The sequence below is a fragment of the Triturus cristatus genome, chromosome 1_2, assembly GCF_964204655.1.
Source record: "Triturus cristatus chromosome 1_2, aTriCri1.1, whole genome shotgun sequence".
NCBI classification, from domain to species: Eukaryota; Metazoa; Chordata; class Amphibia; order Caudata; family Salamandridae; genus Triturus; species Triturus cristatus.
The window spans coordinates 380,965,883-380,986,614 of record NC_140580.1 but is presented as its reverse complement, the minus strand read 5'-3'; the positions used below and the strand labels follow the sequence as shown (position 1 = coordinate 380,986,614).

At 42.4% G+C, this 20,732-nt stretch overlaps 1 protein-coding gene across 1 annotated transcript in view; it reads right to left on the bottom strand.

Annotated features, from left to right (window-relative positions):
* LOC146867398 (heparan-alpha-glucosaminide N-acetyltransferase-like) overlaps positions 1-20,732 on the bottom strand; it is a 1,041,362-nt gene that overhangs the window by 416,906 nt on the left and 603,724 nt on the right. The window lies entirely within an intron of this gene.

Here is a 20,732-nt window from a genome sequence, read left to right as displayed (position 1 = left end):
TTTATGGGGCGGAACTGTGGGGTTTCGAAAATCTTTCTGAGCTAGTGAGATCCGAGAATAAATTTTATAGAGATCTATTCTCGCTTCCTCTGTCGACCCCTCTAGTCCCGCTCCGCTACGACTTTGGGAGACACCCAATAAATGAAGTGGCAAGGCTGCGTCCCCTATTGTATTGGACTCAGCTTAGGAGGTCTCCTGACCTGAGCCACTATGCCTCTGGCCTAAGTGAATTGTTACATCTGGGTGCAGGATATAAAATTGGCTGGGTATCCAATTTGAAAAAATTGGTGGGTGAAATCGGTTTGGACTGGGCATGGGAGAGCCAGATGCCACCGCCAAAACATCTATAAAAAAGCTGTACTGGGACTGGGTCTCTGTTACTGCTAGTAAGAACCAGAATGGTATTTTGACTGAGAGATTCCTAGATGTTAAACCTGTCCCCAGATTGGAATCTTTCCTGGACTTCATTGAGTCCCCGGGAGACAGGGTGCTATACCTAAAATTTAGGTATGGCACACTTCCTCTCTGTGATTTTCAAAGAGGGTGGAGCGACCAGAAGGAAAATGATGTGGGCTGCCCGGGCTGTGCTTCCCCCACGGAATCCATTGCACACTTCATGTTTGCCTGTAGGGCATATAGCCAAGCGAGGTTAAGCTGGTTAAAACCAGTCTGTATTAATCTGGGTTGTACACCCTATAGGGTGGCTCTACGTATTTTAACATATAAGTCACTAATCTCCAGTGCAATCTGTGGTACAGCAAAGTTTCTTGGAAGTGCATGGAGGATAAGACAAAAGCTTATCAAAAAGGAACAATCGATAAATAGTCTGCCATGAGCTAGCCTCCTTTTATTTTAGCTGACGCTGCTGGGTTTTAATGTAATGTATTTTGCCCATTGCATTACTTTTTATTATGTATGTTACACCTTTCACCAAATGCATAGTATGGCTACATTGGGGAAAGTGGTCATTAGTTCACTATACTGTACAAAAGTGTGTAAATAATGAAGAGATTTTTTAACTTGTTTTATACTTTTATGATGTTTTCTACATCGAATAAAGTTTATCAAAAAATCCGACCAAAAAAAGAAATGAAGAAGCGTATTGGAGAGGGATTAATAAAGGCGCAAATTAAAACCATCTCTGCAAATGAATAGAGCAAACCATAAAACACTAACCCCGAAGAAAAAAATCTTGATAAAGATTTCCACCAATGGGATAGAACAGAAGCAAGTAGTAAATCCACTGCAGCCACTAGGAAGAACAATTGGCAGCCACATATGATAATACCTAAGTTGGGAAAGGAGGTAGTTGGGAATAAGTGGCTATATTTTGAACCTGTACAGAGAGGGGGGGAAACAAGGAAGATCTTACCCCTAAACAGGTCTCAACTTTTACACTCATTCTCAAAATGCCCGAGTTTGAGAGGAATTGGAACCAAACACCTGTGGCAGGTGGGTTTTAAAGCTAACTATAAAGGGAAGGAAATCACCAGGGTGTTAGTTTACTTAGACCTGGTAAAGGTGGCAATTGGGAAGGCGGAGAGTGAGGTACTGAAGGAAGGAATACAGATAATCCCAGAGTGAGAATTAGAGGGGAACGGCCAATTAGGTGGAGGTTTCCTAAAGTGCCATGCAGGATTAGGGAAGAGACAGGTGGGGCTACTGGAGGAAGTTGGAGAAGGTGTTGGAAACCTCAATATAGTAGCGAAAAACTCTGATATTGGTAAATTTTGGGGGAACTGGAGTCAAAGAAGCAGCCTCGCAGGTCCCTCCCAGTGGTATAATAAGGAGTTTGGGGAAGAGGGATATTTAGATGATGTGGAATAGGATAATGGGGTGTCACATAGCCTTAAGTTTGTATCTTGGAATATAAACGGTCTTGGAGAATTGACAAAACAAGAAAATATAAAAGAGCTAGCAAAAAGCGCCGAGATTATATGCATACAGGAAACTTGGCTATGCGACAAAACCCCAATAATTGATGGCTTCAATGTAAATGGCTGCTCGTAGGCAGGCCATCTCTGTTGGTTGCAGACAAAAAGCATGAACATTTACTCCTCATAAATGTGTATATGCAATGGGGGTGTCCCAAGGAATATGGGGCTGAGATGGGATATTTTAAAGATGATATAGATACCTTATGCAAAAAATACGGCACAGATACAATTTTAAAGATGGTTGATTTTAATCATAAATTTAACCCAAAGAAGGTAGATCCTTGGTATTCGGAAATTCTGGAGGATTATGACATAATATTGGTGACCTTCCCAGATTGTGTTTCCTTAAGCCAAGAAATAAACTTGGGAAACTATTTGGGGACAAATGGCCTATTTTGCCTGAATGGTAGGTCAGAATCAGATTGCCCAGCAAAGAAAACATTTAAAATAGGTACACAAAATTGCCCAATAGACTATGTGCTATGTGTTTACGTCTACCTGGAATTTTGCCTTAATCAAGGGGTTTCGGGTCTGTCAAATGGAAGGTAGTGATCACAACCCCCTGCAGTTTGAGATTTCAGGTGTGAACCCGAGCCCACGAGATAAAGTAATTTTACAACAAGTTGAGTATCCTAGGCGGGTGACAACTAGATTAACAGATGAATATATAGCAAAGTTGGCAAAATTACAACAGAAGTTAGATTTGGGAAGCGACAGAGGGCAGAACCTGGAATGATATGAGGAAAAAGTAGAACAGGTTGTGCAATGCCTTCGAGTTGAATTAAAAAATTAGAAAATAAATGCAACAAATCATCATAAAATCCCAGTAAGGCACGTAAAATGGTTCTCTGCAGAATGCTTAAAGATGAAGAGGGAGATAAGGAGAGAAGCACGTAGGCTTAGAGTTAAATATAATCTGAACAGATTTATATATCTTAAAAAATTGAGAAGAGAATATAAAATGTTAATTAGTAGCTCGAAAAGAGTCTATAAAGAAAAATTCTGGGAAAAACTGTTGGAATCTATTGAAACAGAATGTACGCCAGTTTTGGAAGCTGATACAGGCAGCTGAGGAACATCCGGTGGGAGCTATGAATTGTGTGGTAGAAGAGGCTGCATGGGAAGAATATTTGCAGGAATTGTATGGCTCTCGTAGGGCATCAGAAGAAGGAGAGATGCAAAATTGGAGTGGGTTAGTAGAAGACCTAAAACTAGATTTCTGAGTAACGAATGTGAAAAATACGATAATCAAATTAAAGCGAACCAGGGCAGCAGGACCTGATAATCTCCCAGCTTCAATAATAAAGTCCCAGTGGAACTGGTGGGCTGAATTTTTGTCCCATATGTTTTTAGTTATCTTTGACATAGGAAAATCCCCAAAAACTGGAAGGGAGCAGTAATTAGACCGGTGCACAAGAAGGGTGATGTGAAATCTCCGAAAAATTACAGACTAATTAATTTGTTGGACATTGGGGAAAAAGTATTCGCAAAAATAATATTGGGTAGACTTAAGGATAGGATGGAGCAGTTCTCGATTGTGCCGGTAGAACAGGGGGGCTTCAAGGAAGGCCACTCCACTGTCGACCATTGCTTCGCCCTATGGGCAGTGGCGCAGAAGTCAATAGAGCAAAAAGGGAAGCTAAACTGTCGCTTTGTTGACTTCCGGGCCGCGTTTGATTCTGTGGAACGTAAATGCCTTTGGGAGTCCTTGGAAAATTATAATATACCAGAAGTCTTGCTGGCTATAGTAAAAGAGTTACATAGAGGAAACTGGGCACAGGTCATCAGGGATATGGGGGGTCCTTGACGCCGAAAATAGCAATTGAGAACGCCTTAGACAGGGCTGCGTTTTGGCCCCCTTGCTTTTTGGCATATTCCTAGCAGACTTACCGCAACCCTAGAGGTTGACAGAAGCGCCAGCCTGAGAATAGTAATACATTGTCATGCTTATTGTACACAGACGATTTGGTGATTCTCGATTAGACCGAGCTAGGCCTCCAAAGGAAACTAAACGCTTTTAAAGAGTATTGTGAGGCAAAGTTTTTAACTGTAAATATGGAAAAAACAATAATTTTATGCTTTGGGAAAAGAGACACTAGATTCAGTTGGTTTTTAGGCCCCATGAAATTGGAAATTATGAGTGAGTATAGATATCTTGGGGTCTGGTTTGATAGTGCATTAAAGTGGCATACGCACTTAGAAGCTCAGAAAGCAAAAGCCTTCACATCGATTTGTGGGTTGAAAAAATGCAATCGAGAATACGCAGATATGTCCCACAGACTGTTGTTAAAGGCATATAGTGCAATGATACCCCTGCAAGTACTGTATGGAGCTGAAGTCCTATACCTAAGTGGTAAATGCGGTTGGGACTTAGAAGAAAGGAAGTGCTTAAAAATCTTATTTTCACTACCAAGTTCAGCAATAATCCAGGCCATTACAATTGAGCTAGGAACAAAATCATGGAGCATACAGACTCAAGTGTCCTTAGTAAGGTTCTGGAAACGCCAGGACCCCGGTGCAGTACAGAAGTTCTCACAATGGTGCAGAAAGGAGATCTAGTCTAGTAGCTTGAATTGGGCTAAGGAAACTATAAAGAAACTGCTTATGGTTGGTGAGAACCTAAAGGTGAGAATCTGTCAAAAATCACTGCATGCAGAATTTACTAAGAGCGCACTCAGATCCCAAGGGCAGTAATTGTCCAGAAGTGTAGATATGGAGTATCTCAGAATGAAAAAATCAGTATAATGTATGAGAGCCCCATGGGTGAATATAGCCTGGTATCCTTATCTGGACACATTACCCAACTATTGGCTTAGATGTGAAATTTTAAGACTAAGGGGCTGATTCCGATCTCGCTCGGAATAGCTCCGAATGAGATCCGGCCGGGAAAAGTACGAACCGGATGTGTGTTTTCCGACCGACTCGTACAACTATACGAGCGAGGAAGTACGATGCGGGAAATGTGAAATCGTGACAGAGACGTTTCTGGGTCCGGATCACTCCGTACGTGTCGGCTGTAAGCGAACCGTGCCGTGCAATAGAGGCGATTTCCGACAAAGCCAGTATGATGCACGATTCGGACAGCCAGATCGAGACAGAGGTTTCTGACTCGTAAAAGCTCCGGGAAGCGGACTTCGGGGGTCTGCGCCGGACCCCCTTCACCCGTAGCCTTACGAGTCAGTCACAGGGGGGACCCAGGGGTCCGCCCAACACGTACATGTACGGTGCGGGTAGCCCAGACGCCTCCCCACTACAGGGTGCGCCTATTGGTGCAACGTACCGTTTACGTCAATGGGAGCCTATGTACATGTCGTATAACAGGCTCCCATTGACTTCAATAGGGCTCCGAGCGACCCGTGTCCATAAGCGTGTGTTAGCATCGTACTCGGGCGTTCGGAGACCAGGAGTGCAAGTCGGTCGGAAAGCACTTTGGATCCGACTCAGATGGAGGGCTTTCCCAACGTGATCGGAATCGGCCCCTAAGAATTGGCATTAATCCTTGGCTGACAAATGAGAAAATAAAAGCAGAAATGATTCAGTCTGATGGAAACTGTAAATGTATGATGTGAACAAAAAGCAATATTTTGCACATATTAGTAGATTGTGTTTCAGTTATTGCCCAGCGGAAATTATTACTATGCCCAATTTTTTTAAAATATGAAACGAGGTCATGGGATCAGACAATAGCCCTACTTACAGAGATACCTAACCTTGAGATTGCGATTGCAATCGGAAACCATATCAAAGCTATAAAACGTCTCTTTAAAGAGAAACTGAAGGTGTTTTAATGATTTTAAAAAAGTTTAATCTTATTAATATGTATATTTCCCTTGTTTGATCAATACAAAATTTTAAATTAATATGAATTTTATCAAGTTTTAGAGGATTGTATTGAACTGAATATATTAACTAATGATGTTACTGTGTCACCCTGTGTGGGATATTCATGCCGTTACCTTTCTGCATATAGGTTATTAATTTTAATGGAATTGGTGAAGAATCTGCATTGTTTAATATTGACAATCGAGTTTTATTGTTGTTTAAAGACTATGGTCTAAATTAACATTACTTTTTGACTTGACTTGACTGAAAAGGATAGTGGAGGTATAGAAGAGTGAAGGATTTAGATTTTTTGGGGGGATGTCATAGCAGTAGTGGAAGGCTTGGGATGAGTAAAAAGGTATGTGGAGAGGAAGAGTCTGGGAGAAGAGTTTAGAAAGGCTTGTTTTGGGGGATCAGTGTAGTAAAAAAGGTGTCAGATGGTGAAAGGAGGGGTAGAGTAGGGGAGAGTCTAGAAAGGGATATTTTGGGGGTCATAGTAGTGGTATGGGGTTTGAGATGAATGATAGAGTGGATGTAGAGGATATATTGATAGAGGTATAGGGTGAGAAATAGGGTAGTGCATTGGAAAGAGTAGTAGAAAGATGTTTGAGATGAGTCAGAGAGTTGAGGTAGAGGATATATTGAAAGAGGTATAGGGTAAGAAATACGGTAGTGCATTGGATATGCTGAATTTGAAGAAAGTAATAAATATATAGATCCATAAGTACATGGAAAGTTTATAGATGCATAAAGCAGTAGTGTAGATTAAAGATATTGATAGAGGTATAGAGTGAGAAATAGGGTAGTGCAATGAATATGCATTTTCTTGGGGGAAAGAAAGTAATAAATACATAGATCCAAGTACGTGGAAGGTGTATAGATGCATAAAGGAAATAAGTATAAGTAGATTAAAGATGCATTAGATAAACTCTGTTTGTCAAGTGTTGCACTAAAAAAAAAAATGTAAATATAATTATTCAACATGTTTATACAAAGCAATAGACATATATAGGTACATATCTATAGCACAAATAAATGCTTATATACAGAGGGATATGCTGTATATTTCTTTTTGCGTATGGTGCTTATGTGGGGAAGAGCCAATTCTTGAGTAGTTTTCTGAAGTTAAGGTAGTTGTCGGTGGATCTTATGTTGGGGGGTAAAGAGTTTCATGTTCAAATGAATATCCAAAACCAGAACATACGTGCATTTGTTTTTCGAGAAGTGGCCTGAAGGCACCTTCCTTAGTATGGTAGTAAGGTAGAGCCTTGGGAGATTCTAAAGACTAGAGTGTTAGGCTCTGTGAAGTATTGACCTTTTCTGATTTGCTTGCTTGGCCCAGTGAGGACAGGTAAAAGCAATGCCATGCTTCTCCTGAGATGCTGAACCAATTTCCCAGTGCTCTTTTAAGGAGCATAACCATGTTCCTCTGAGGCACACTACCAGTGTGACCTTAGGGCAAATAACCTTGCACTCTTTGGTTTCACATCTCATTGTGCCCCAGTGATGCGCATTACATGCATTACATACATGTATTACATGTGCATCACTGGGGCACATCATTAAAATCCAGTGATGCACATCAGCCAGTTGCATATGACTGTTGGTACAGATGAACTGATACCGGTTAGTTTGTTGGTATGTCCTGGTACTGCAATGTATGATGGATTTGAGAATATAGGAGAGGCACCTTCTTCCAGCCCTGATGATTTAGACAATTGCTATATATTGCCCTTATGCTTCCAAAAATACAAATTCCCAAACTTCCTTGACACTTAAGATTACTGTGCACTAAAACAACATGCTGGTCAAGCTTAAAAAGCAAGAGATGGTGTTCCAACATTTCTTTAAGACTATCCATGCTTAAACCCACATATTGGATTTTGATCATTACTTTGATGTAGTGGACAGAGCTTTTGCAGAGAAATGGGGGTCACAATAAAAATATTTTACAAAAAAAAGAAATGGGGTTCACAAAAAAATAGGAGATTTGTACATGGGGAGCCAGACGAAAGAATTTCCCAGTAACAGCAAGAATAAATGCTGATTCCAATTTGTCTATATGTACTGTGGCAAACATTAACGTCAATGTCCAGACTGGGTAATGAAAGAACAGCAAAACCTGTTGAAATACTATTCACCAGCGTCAGGAGAGACCCACGAATGAGGAATGGTATTAGATCTTTGCAGCGTACGTTGTGAGAAGCCAGTCTCAATATTAGAAATGTGAGTCAAAATCCATCGGACATATTCTGAGATCTAGTACTGTCTGCATCTTGTTTGAGTTTTACCTCCTGCATGTTGGGCAGGAACTAGATTCTGGTCATAATGTTGGACTCACTGTGATTATAAGCCATTTTTCTCCTACGGGTCATTGTAGGGCTTTCACCCATATATCCAACGAAAAACCGAATAAAATTTGTTGTGAAAAAAAAATCCATTGGACATTTATTGGAAAGAGGAAGAACAGCAAGATATTAGCCTATTCACAACAGGGGTGTTTCAGGGTTCGTACATCCAATGTTTGTTTTTGTTAATAGGCGGATCCAATATAAACCAGCAATGTTATGCATATTCTTACCGCAAATTTCTTTATCATTCTCCCAACAAATTTTCTTCATCATCCCCTTGAAGAGCCAGTAACGATTACGACCAGGGAAAACATTGGTCGCCATATAAAGGTTGTTGGCAACTAATTTTAAAATATAATAATAGTGTCAAAATAAGGGGCATATTATCCTTTAATCTCAAAGGAGGAAGCTGGGGGTGGTGGTAAATGAGACACTAGCAGGTACATGCATCAACCATTTTTGCGAGCGCAAACGGTGCGATTCGCAAAAATCAGCCGTTTGCGCCAGCAAAAAGGGCATATGCGATGCATCAAGGTTCAAGGCACTCGCAATTTGAGAATTCGCCATTAATTGCGATTTCTCAAATTGCGATTGCATTGCATTTAAGGAATCGCATTTTGTGATTCCTTAAATGAACCACTTTAAAATAGCGATTTCGCTACTAGGGTGTGCAAATTACCATGAAGTTGAACTTGATGGTAATTTGCAAAAAGTGCAGTTTTCAAAGTTGTAGGTTATACACACACATATCCTTGGGGCATGTGTGTGCGCAACATGTGTGCACAGAGCAATTTCAAAGGCTGCAACAGGGTGTCCTTTGGACACCCTTGCACCCTTGAAATTGCATGCACAATTTGCAAGTACCTATTGGGTACTCGCAAATTGAGCATGCAATCTCCCATTCATTCCTATGGGCCTGTAGGCCCATAGGAATGAATGGGAAGGCATTCCTTATGTGCAACTCCCAATTTGGGAGTCTCAATTAAGGAATGTGTGGGAATCGCTAATTTTATAGCGATTCCTACATGCATAGACTTTTGCAATTCCTTAATTGCGATTCCTTAATAATCGCAATTAAGGAATCGCAAAAGACAACATTGATGCATGTACCTGTAAATTCCGTGATTGACATGATGCTGATCTTTATCTCAGTGCTCACCACCTAGTCCAATATAAATTCTGCCCAGGTCTGCGTAAGACTATTCGTATGTGCACCTCGATACTAGTCTATTTATTGGTCTGCGTGCATGGGTACCTGTATGTCTGCTGGATTTGAAAAAATAGCTGTTAGTTGGTGTGTTGGTCTGCGGGCATATGTGCATGGTCTCTCTGTGCTTGCACGTCTGGATGCTCTGTGCCTCTGTATACATGCATTACATAAAAGTAAAACCTATTAGCTTTGTCATTGCTTACAGTTTATTTTTATTTTCCCTTACCTGTTCTACTCCGTTCAGCACTGCATAGTGCTGTGTTTAGGCACACTGCTGATACGCTCCTCTCCATGATGGGCTATTTAGGCCTTCATAGAGTGTGTCCGTGCAACCTGTGATCAGGTTTGTGCGAGCAGATTTTAATTCCCTTATAGGCACCTAGTGCTGTTTCGGGAGTTGCCTGGCTCGTCTGATGCGGGTGCCATTTTAGTTGTGGGTCAACCCTTTTTAATCTCGTTTTAGGAGTTCATTTTCTCCCCTTTAAGTTGTTTAGGGTTGTTATACCAAAATTTTGCTCCTCGCAAGGGAGCCTGTGACCAGTGAAGGGGGTTGCTGGACCCCAGTTCATTTTTATTTTCCCCTATCTGTTTTACTTCCTTCTGCGCTGCATTGCGCTCTGCTCAGGCACGCCCCTCTCCATGACGAGCTATTTAGGCCATCTTAGAGCATGTCTGTGCCCATCCTCCTGCCAGTTTGTACCCACATGAAGCACTGCGGCAGACCTATTCAAGAGATGCACTCTCAGTGCTCAAACCTCCAGGTAAAAGTCACAACTGCCCCACATTAAGCCCCACAACATCAGATATTATTCACTCCTTCGACCACGTATTCAATATGAGAGTTATTCACACGGGACTCCAAAGGTTAGGACCGCCATTGGCTATTGGGATAGCAGAAGGGTCTAGCGAAGTTATGGCATTGGACACAAGGGTCAGTTGCGTGCTGATCAATCCTAGGCCCCAAGCACCATGTAGAATTCTTGGAATTCCTAGATGAGCATCAGGTAGATCTAGTCTTCATCACCGAAACCTGGGTTGACCAGGCCTTGGGCCCAGAGATTACAGTGGCGGTGCCCATGGGTTTTACTATCTTTAGAGTGGATAGACCCCAGAAGAAGGAGGAGAAATAGCGGTCATTTACCCCAACTCGTTCTCAGTGGTTTTTACACCAGCCTCGTCGGCTGTTTATGAAGCCCTCTTGTTCAATGTTGACCTAACCAAAATGGAGTCCTTCAACGGACTCCTGATTTACCATCTGCTGGGGCCCAGAAGCCCGTTTATTTATGCGCTGGAATCCTCTCCGTCTAAATCAGACTTTACTTTATTAGGGGACTTTAATTTCCATCTGGAGAACCAACTGGCCCTGACACAGAACGTTTGGTCAATAACATGTCTTGTTTTGGTTTTGCCCAGTTAGTAGGTGGCCCCATGCACCTGGCTGAGCATACACTCAATGGAGTGTTCACTAACAACTCTAATTTCACCAGCCCCACCACACTCCCCTTAATTTGGTCAGACTACGGGGCAGTTCTCTGGGAATTCAAGCTCCCCTGTAAAAACAAGCATTTGCAATGCAATCAGTCTTGCCTTAGGGACCTTATATGTATTTAGCTATGCAGCACATTAGCCTGCGTGCTGAAACATCTACTGTTCTTTAACATGGAGGGAAAGTAAGCAACAAACTGCGTGAGACACGCCAGGTATGGGAACACATGGAGAGAGATATTGCCTTTCAGCCGGAAATGGTATAGTACAAAGCTCTGTTTTTAATGTAATATCAGGGCCTTCGGTAGTCATTTCACTGAAAATACAAAATTTGAAAAAAATATTATTGTCTACGGGTGCTCGTGGAAGACAATTTCCATGGACTGGAATCTAGAGAATTCTAAAGTGAGTCTGGTATTTTACTGACCTCTGCTGGTCGTTTTTTATCAAGAAAGTTAAATCGAGGCTTTTGCCAGAAAAATAAAAATAAGAAAGTCCCTCAGCAGAAAGCAATTCTGTTATTTTACTGACCTCTACTGGTCGTTTTTTATTAAGATAGTTAAATAGAGGCAGTTGAACAAAAAAAGTCCCTAAGCAGAAGCAGACAAGTCCTAGGACTGATCTCCAGAGCCCACAAAGTACATACACATATAAGTATATACTAATATATAAGTAGATACTAAAGTATATACAAGAGGTCTTGAATGCTCGACCTAACCCCTCCTGCTAAAATGGTCAGGAAATCTTTTGTCTCTCATGCCTGGCACAGGGTTCATGCCCCAGAGCTGGACTCTTGTCTCGCTGGTTCCCAACCAGAAGAAATTAAGGACATTGACTTAATGGCAGCACATTTTTCAGGTTGGTTGAATTCGGCGGTTAATAAATTGGCCAACTGAAAAACGAAAAGAGTCAGGAGAAGCAAGCCTACTGCAGCATGGTTTAATGACACTCTCAGGGTCACAAACCAAGGGTGTTGCAAACAAGGGCAAGTTTGAAGGAGAGCCTATGACCTGAAAGAACAATATAAACACTGCATTGCGCAGTACAGATAACTCCTATTGTCTGAGGAATCGGCGTTCTTTAGTAAGCAAATAAAGTCAGCCAGTAATTTGACAAAGACATTGTTTCAAGCTGTCGTAAAACTCTCCACTCCAGTTTTTCTGAACTCTGCAGCAAGTGGTCACTGGTCAAGCCTTCTACAATTCCCAGGGGAATTGTTTCCAACAGAAAGTGGAGGTAATCTTTAATAGATTGTCCTCCAGTGTTTTCAAAAGCCAGAATTGCGATGAGGTCGGCTCAGCGATCTCTGATAGGAACAAATCAAACTGGTCATATCCAAGATGAAGTCAGTATCTCAAGCGGACCCAGGTCCGCCTAAGATCTTTCATCTAGTTCACGAACTAGCGGCCTCTAACCTGGCTAATATCTTTAATGTCATGCTTAGTTCGGGTGTGTTTCTAAAACAGTGAAAGGAAGCTACTGTTCTTCCACTGTTGAAGAAATCTAACCTAAACAAGCAGGACCCGAACAGCTATTGGCCTATCTCTAGGCTTCATGAATACACAACTGGCCGCGTTTCTGGAAAACAACTGTTTGCTTGATGATACCCAGTTTGGCTTCCGAGGTGGTCACAGCACCGAGTTGGTGCTAATTGTTGCCACAGAGGAGATTAGGGCCTCAGTGGATAAGGGTGGCAACACTGCCCTTATCCTACTCAATCTATCCGCAGCATTTGACATGGTCAATCAAGACCTTCTGATTGACCGGCTATAGAGCTTAGGGTTTGAGGGTGAAGCTCTAGCCTTGCTGCGCTCTTTCCTTACTAACCGTATTCAATCTGTCTCCTTGGAATATTTTACATCTGAGCCCTTTTTGCCACCATGTGGGGTACCACAGGGCTCATCACTGAGCCTTACATTGTTTAACCTTTACGTCACCCCCCTTGCAGCCTTAATCAAGTCTTTTGGGTTGTCATTAGTTCTTATGCTGACGACACCCAGATTGAGGTTTCACTCTCTAACAAGAGTCCCAACATGAACGACACTTTTCGGAACTGCATGAGCGCAGTGTGCCAATGGATGGACAAAAATTGCCCTAAACTGAAGCCTCTAGGACAAAAGTTATCCTGTTTGGCAAAACTGCCTCTTTCTGGGCCCCTGCATGGAGGCCAGACTAGCTAGGCTCACTTCCAACAGCAGTTAAGAAGGTTAAAAACCTTGGTGTCTTGGTTGATGATAGACTAACATATAAAGAGCAAGTCAATGAAGTCATCTCTGCATCCTTTCTCTCCTTCGGTATTGTGAAGAAAATTGTCTAATTTCTGCTACTGAATTTGCTAAAGACTGTCGTTATTGCATTAGTCTTATCCAGAGTAGACTATTGTAATGGTCTGTATTAAAACCTCCCTAAAAAATCTCTGCACAAACTGAAATCCTGCAAAACTCAGAAGACCAGATGCTTTTGAAGGTCCTTAGATTTGGTTCAGCCTCAAAAGCTATCAGTAAATTGCATTGGCTACACTTAAAGAAGCGCATAGTCTTTGAGGGCCTTTGTACTGCCTTCAAGGCACTTCATGGTTCAGGTCCAGTCTATCTGAGAAAAAGGTTGGTTTACATGGTAAGTTTGAAGGGGGTGGAAGACGCCGAGTAGGCTGCTGGAATACGATCTGGAATTTGTGATGGCGCGGCTGCAATACAGCAAGCAAGGAAGGGACACCATGTTACTGTGGAAAGCACACAACTTAAAACACAATAATTCTTGGAATATTCTTAATGTCAGAGTGGTAGAACTGCACTGTAAAGACCATTAAAAATAAAGTCTGGTCGCCATGGAGTAACATGTCTTTGGAATGCAATGGCCGTCAATTTACCAGAAACGCCACTGGAAGTGGAAGTTACACTACAAATTAAATGAAATACCAGTATCTGTAAAGCGCACATCTACCGCCGGAGAGGTGTCCCAGCGCTGGGGTCCGTCAGGAAGAATAAGCGAGCTATTGCCCAGAGTCACATATTGCTGGGCTAACCTGCCACCAGGGATCGAACCGTGAACCCCGTGGTCCGGAGTCAAGGACCCTGGCCGCTGTGCCACACCTCTTCCACACAACCTTTTCCTTGTGATGTCACAAGTTCACACACACACGCGCACGCGCACACACACACTCCCTCCCTCATGTAACAGAGCTTCTTGTAAAGGCAAGAAACGAAAATCTCAAGAAGTAAACTGGACTCGCGAGGTCCAGTGTACGTTCTGCTGATGTCGCTGCTTTCAAGACCCCGAGACAAGGAATGGCAAAAGCAGGGCCAGGACATACCAAACGGTGAGTCAGGGGTAATTATTTGTTTCTGTAGAGTTGATGGTGAACAGCTTCTAACGAAAATCCTGCTTGCCCCAATGGTGGGGACACAGCACTTCACCTCAAGCATTTTGATCAATGAATGGGGTTAATTATTTTTAAATGAGGGGGGAAAAGACAGAAATAACAGTGTTGAGGCCACTGTAACACTTGTGTCTATGGATATACATAGAGAGTCCCTGGATCTACAACCTCCCTGAAATCAGTGTCTAAGGTGATAAAAACCTGGGAAAGATTATATATTCTAAACTCTTTGTTGGTCCACCAGTTGCTGCTATGGTTGCAGCATTGTTTTCATTTATAACCAAGAGAATTTATAAAAATGTGACCTTTCCCTAGTGGGTTCATGGAATAGTAATAGCTGCACATTCTAGACAAGGCTAGTGTTTATTTAGGGAGTCCTAACTTTTTGATGCAAGGGTTAACCACACAGGCTCGAGCCCTATAAGTTCTCAAAATGTGAAATCATGAGACCTCGGTCTCTGGCGCGTTGCAAGGGTCGCAGGTCTCAGAAAAGGTGAAACTTTATCCCCTGTCCTTGATGGCTGTGCTGTGTTTGGATCCCTGTCCTAGGAACTCATCAAATAGGATGTAGGAAAGTTTCACCTTTTTAAATGTTATCCATGTTATGAATTTGCACAAAATAGCTGTCCGGGTCAATAATGTGAGAGATGTGAGAGAGAGAGTGAGCGTACGTGCGTGGGTGGGTGGGTGTGTGTGTGTGTGTGTAGTTATAGATTGGTAAAGCAACATCAAATTATGTTGTGCTAAAAAAATAGAGCTGCAGATCTCTGAATCCCTAAGGAGCTAGATCATGAAATGTACAGATAGGGCCACTGGGAAGAGAAATGTATATGTGCTGCAGAAAGAAGAAATGCAATTATAACATATGTTGGATCTGTATCAGTTTGGTAATGACCACACGAGATTTTAAATGGTAAAATGAAAGACTCATGAGAGATATCTTCAATAAAAGACTTTGGGTTTTGAGAAAGGAGCAGAAACACACAGATCAAGGAAAATTAAGGTACATCAAGCTAGGAAAAGGATGTGCAAGGCCACGCAATGTTAACTTCAGTGATTTAACTGAGGAGCAACAGGAAGTACTCAAGAAATTATGTTGTAGGATATATCTGCATCAGCTGAATGTCCATCAGGCAACATTTCTAGGTCAATATAGTATTATGGAAGAGTTAGTCCTTCTGCTATAAAGTAAAATCTGCCATAAAGTCTGGAGAATGGAAAGTTCCTAGAGCTGGATGGACTCTAAGACATTTACCGGGAACTCAGATGTGCTTAACTTATTTACTTCTGAGGCTCATGAACTCACTTTTTGTTCTAGAAGCCACACTCCAGCTATGGCAGACCCTCATAGAAAGCAAGAGAATATATGTCATCTGTCATTCATACCACCCCGCGCTCTTAAACAATCATTTATAGTAAGATGGTCAATATCAAGTTGAACAAGTTTTCACTTTTCTTTCGCTTACAAAGCTGGGTAAGCATAAAAGTTTATTGTTATTCTGGACTAGGTAGAGGAAGTGTGCTTTATCACAAACCTCCAACACTCATTTATATTGTATGGAGACAACCCATCCAGAATGCTACAAAATTAAAAAGTTAAGTGGGTAGGAAAAAGTCAGAATGAAAGAAAATGTGTAGCCAGTCCACAAGAAGATACACTCTACAGAAACCCTCAATTTTAAAGAGCTGAAAAAATGTGTAGAGAGAGAGAGAGTACCTCACGTGCGCACCACCAGAGGAGCTACTGGTTGGTTCTCACCAGCTTGCCCACGTTTATTTCATCATCGGCAACTCTCTCTCAAGAAAAAAGTGTGCAGTGTCCAGTAGAAAAACACATAACACAAGACGGTGTCGTGTAAAAAACAGAGAACTATGAGAGATCCTGGAACAGCAAAACATACAGAGACTGTGCCAGATTAGACTAGGTATATACGGTCTATACAATTTTTCTACAGGTGCAGGCACCAACGACGGTCGTGCTTTGCAGAGCAGGAAGGCGATATTAAAGAGTTTAGAACGCCCCTGCGACTGGTTGGTGGCTGGTATGTGGGCCCATAGCCCCAACTAGGTAATGATTTTAAGCTGATGATCATGACCATTTTTTTGAATGGGCAGTGAATACATCCATCGCCGAACTTATTAAGCTGTATGTTTGTCTACTTGTGTTTGTCAGTCCTTTTTAAAGGTGTGTGTCCAGAGAAGGTGATCCTTGACCCCTTCTTGTCCTGATGAATTTGCCACAAATTTTATTGGCAATAAAACATGTTGGCCGTCATTACTAAGGTATGCAACATGCTGTGTTTTTAAGTAGTGGGATAGACTCCTAACCAAAATAAAACAATTATTTGAGAGTCTATATACCCTCACCATTTTTCACTGTCTTTGTCTGCACAGTTTATGTGTTTCTCTGTTTTTTACACGCCACCGTCTTGTGTTATGTGTTTTTCTACTGGACACTGCACACTTTTTTCTTGAGAGAGAGTTGCCGATGATGAAATGAACGTGGGCAAGCTGGTGAGAACCAACCAGTAGCTCCTCTGGTGGTGCGCACGTGAGGTACTCTCTCTCTCTCTACACATTTTTTCACCTCTTTAAAATTGAGGGTTTCTGTAGAGTGTATCTTCTTGTGGACTGGCTGTACATTTTCTTTCATTCTGACTTTTTCCTACCCACTTAACTTTTTAATTTTGTAGCATTCTGGATGGGTTGTCTCCATACAATATAAATGAGTGTTGGAGGTTTGTGATAAAGCACACTTCCTCTACCTAGTCCAGAATAACAATAAAGTTATGCTACAGTGTGCCAGGACTTTTTGTGTTGAGACTATTGTTGATTGGAGGGCGTTCTGGCACGTTTTCCCTCTCTAGCTCCTTTGTGATTGAGTAAGCATAAAAGTTCACAACTTTGAGCTATCCACTCTGTTTTTTTCTCTTATTTTTGGCATTTGCAATGGACTCTAATTCCAGGGATCACTCAGACACTCACTCCAGTGATCCCCAGGTGATCACAGTGGAACCTAGACTGTGTGTGGTAAATGAGGGACCATTTAAGTGTCTTCCAGCGCTTAGTTCATGAGTGGGTAGTATGCAGATGATTCACCCCTACAAGTAGATACTAGTTAGTGGCTTTAACTGACAGTTTATGTTGATCCCACAAGCAAACTGCTGCCCCTATCTAGAGCAGTTGAGAACCATCAAATGCCACCAAGCAAGCCCTGATCTGGAACCCTCAAGGGAAAAAGAAAAGAAGAATGCCAAGAAACACCTGGCGGCAAGGCCTCGCGGCTGACTGCAAGTAGATGGGGTATACCTGGCGCCGGATTAAAGGAGAAGCCCAGGAAGAGATGGCTGGATAATCCTGGTTGATGGTCAGTACCTCAGGTTGGGTTAGTAGGCATAACTAAGTAATTTAGTGCATCGCCCTAAGTGGGACAGGTATACCAGTCATGGGTACTATACACACTGTGTCACTGTAACCAACCTAATCCTGACTGCTGAGCCCTAACTAGGGCAAACCTGGTCCTGGGTTGCTGTGTTTTGGTTCAGGGATGGCGTGGCTTGGCTGTTCAGGCTGGACTTTTCCTATTGGACCAGGGTCAAGCATGATTTGCATATAGCTGGGTCCAAAATGAGGTGGCATGGTGTGCAAAATAATGATGGATTGTGATGCGGTCTGAGTAATTACCAGTGGATGAGATCAATTTAAGCATTCCCTCCATCACCTTTTTTATACTTTAGTGTCTCACCCAGAGTGGGATGGGTAAGCCCACACGTGGGTCCCGTGCACACTGCTTCACTGGTACCAAGCTATACCTGGCTGATGAGCCCTAACTAAGGCAAAAGTGCTCCTGGGTTGCTTGTGTTCCGGTTCAAGGAGGATCTAGCTTGGCAGTTTGCCCTGGAATGTTCCCATTAGAGCAGGGTCAAGAATGATTTGCATATAGTTGGGTCCAAACTGAAGTAGCATGGTGTGCAAAATAATGATTGATTGTGATGCGGTCTGAGTTATTACCAGTGGCTGAGATTCATTCAAGCATTTAATTTATTACTTTTTTGTATACTTAAGAGCTTTTCATTTAGGCAATTCTGTCTTAAGATATCTGGCACAGCAATGAATATTATTCCCAATTCATTTGTTTGTACATACAGTGGCCTCCCCTTCACCTAAAAATAGCACTGTAGTGTGACTGTTTCCAACATCTGGTTTCCATTTCTTGAAAACCACAAATTCAGCTAGCTATCTTATGAAGCTTTATAAGATGAAATTACGGTTCTGATTTAGAGCTTGGCAGACAAGGTACTCTGATAAAAATATGGAAGAGTACCCTGTCTTTTAAATTAATGGTCCACCCACTCTATTCAGAGTTTGGGCAGAGGTCATGTTTCTGATGGGGGTGCCATCGATGGATCAACAGGGTTGAGGTTAATGGTGCATCAAACCATACGCCCTATTTACAGCGGACAGTCCAGTGTATTTTTTCACTACTTTGGGACCACCAGGGAAATTCTGGTGTACCCAAACAGAAAAAAGTCAAATGACAAATAAGAAAAGTCTGAGGTGTGGGGGTCATTCTTTTTTTTTGTTTTTCCGTAACATGTGGTTGTTTTGGGAGTTTATTTTTTAAAGCAATGTTTGCTGAGTGGAGACCTGAAACATGACAGTTGCTCCAGAAACTTTCAGTACCTATAGAGATGCCACCGTGGGAGCAGCTCCTCTGAAAGCACAGAGATCTCCATTGGGTCGCTCAGGGCTTTAAGTGGCATGGAAAAAGCGGGTGGTCCATAAAATGGGGGTGGCCTATGAAATTAACGGTGTGGCTTGAACACAAATAACAGTTCTTTGATTCCCATAGTGAACCTACTGGCTGGCATTTTGATACCTCACTGAGCTTTCTGTTCTTGCATCCAGATATGTAACACAGCAACTGACATACACCTAAAACTAGCCAGGGCTATTCGCTTTGCCAATGGCTGTTAGCTGTTTAAGGTAAATGATTCATAACAAATATATTGTTGTAAATAATTCATATTGAAAATGTTTAAATTCTGAAATTATGAGAATATGAATTAAACAGGACTGAGGCCCGTGGAAGGGGTAGTGGTCTTCACAGTGTCTCAATCACTCCAGTTATCCTCACTCCATCTTAGAATCTACACCCCTTTTCTCTTCTCATCTCCTTCATCTGCATATCTTACGTCTCAACTCTTTCCTCTACAGCACCCTCTTTTCATTCTCTCCTGAATGAGCTTTCTCGCACAGTGGTGGTTGGCACAGATGGGGGAGTGGGGGCGGGAGGGGGAGTAAAAAAAATATATATATAACTTACCTTGTCGCCACTTTCTCGCCACGTCTCTCCTCCATAGTCCCTCGTTCCCACCAGAACAGGAAGCACAACCAGGATGCTAGTCAGCCAATCACGACGCTGCAATGCAGCATTGTGATTGGTCTGAGCGCAGTATGAGCACTTTGGTTCGGCACTCAGATGCTGACTGGGAGCCTGGGCATGTTCTCCACACAGTCTGTAATGCAGCCTGCGTGGAGAACATGCAAAGTGTGCATGAATGTTTTTCTGGCCCGAGACGGCCGGCCAAACATTCATGTGCACTTATGCTCACTACTCCCCCTGCTGTCATGAGAGCAGCCCCACCCCAAAAAAGCTGCCAGACATCAGGACAAAATAAAATGATAATAACACGAGTTATTATCATTTTATTTTTCCTTAACTTCACTGCTAAAATGCAGTGGGGCGACGCTCCTCCACCTTAGGGGGGGAGCAGCCACTGTCCTCGCATCTCCTTCATTTTACCACCACCAAACATACAACACTCCCACTCATCTGTGAGCCATGAATTTTCCTTTTCTTTCGTCTTGTCAATATTTTGACAGCTGTATGCCTCCTTTAAACCCATTTGCAAAGGATCACAATTGCAACTAGAATATGTGCCCATTGCTCTGTGCACTCTGCAGAGAGGCCAAGGACTGGCTGATCATATATTCTGAAGACCTTTTTGACCCACTGAGAGAAACTTGAACTGCCTCATGCCCATTTATAAAGACCTGGAGGTGTCTCAGTTCAAAGAAAGCATGTTACAAAACTAATATGCTGCCTGAAAAACAAGCACCGGCAAAGCCAGTAGGTCTTGCCTTTGCAAGAGCTCTTGGCTTTGTCAATGTCCTTTAGCAATGTTGTCCACCTGTTAAGTTGCTGTTCAGCATTGCTAAAAGTTATTGGCGTAGAAAGGAGTCTCTTGGAGTGTTGTCAGATGAAATGGCGACGAGTGTAGTAGAGTGTTGTAGAGTGGAGTGGCAGAGAGAGTCTTGTATTGGAGTGGCATAGCTTGGAGTAGCGTAGATTGGCTTACACTGGAGTGGCATAGAGTAGAGTGGACTGGTGCAGAGTGTATTGGCACAGAGTGTTGCAGAGTATAGTGGCTTAGAGTGCAGGGGCATTGAATTCAGTAGCATAGACTGCAGCATCGTAGAATGCAGTGACATAGATTAAAGTGGTACATAGTAGAGTGGAGTGGCGCAGAGTGGAGCGGCACAGA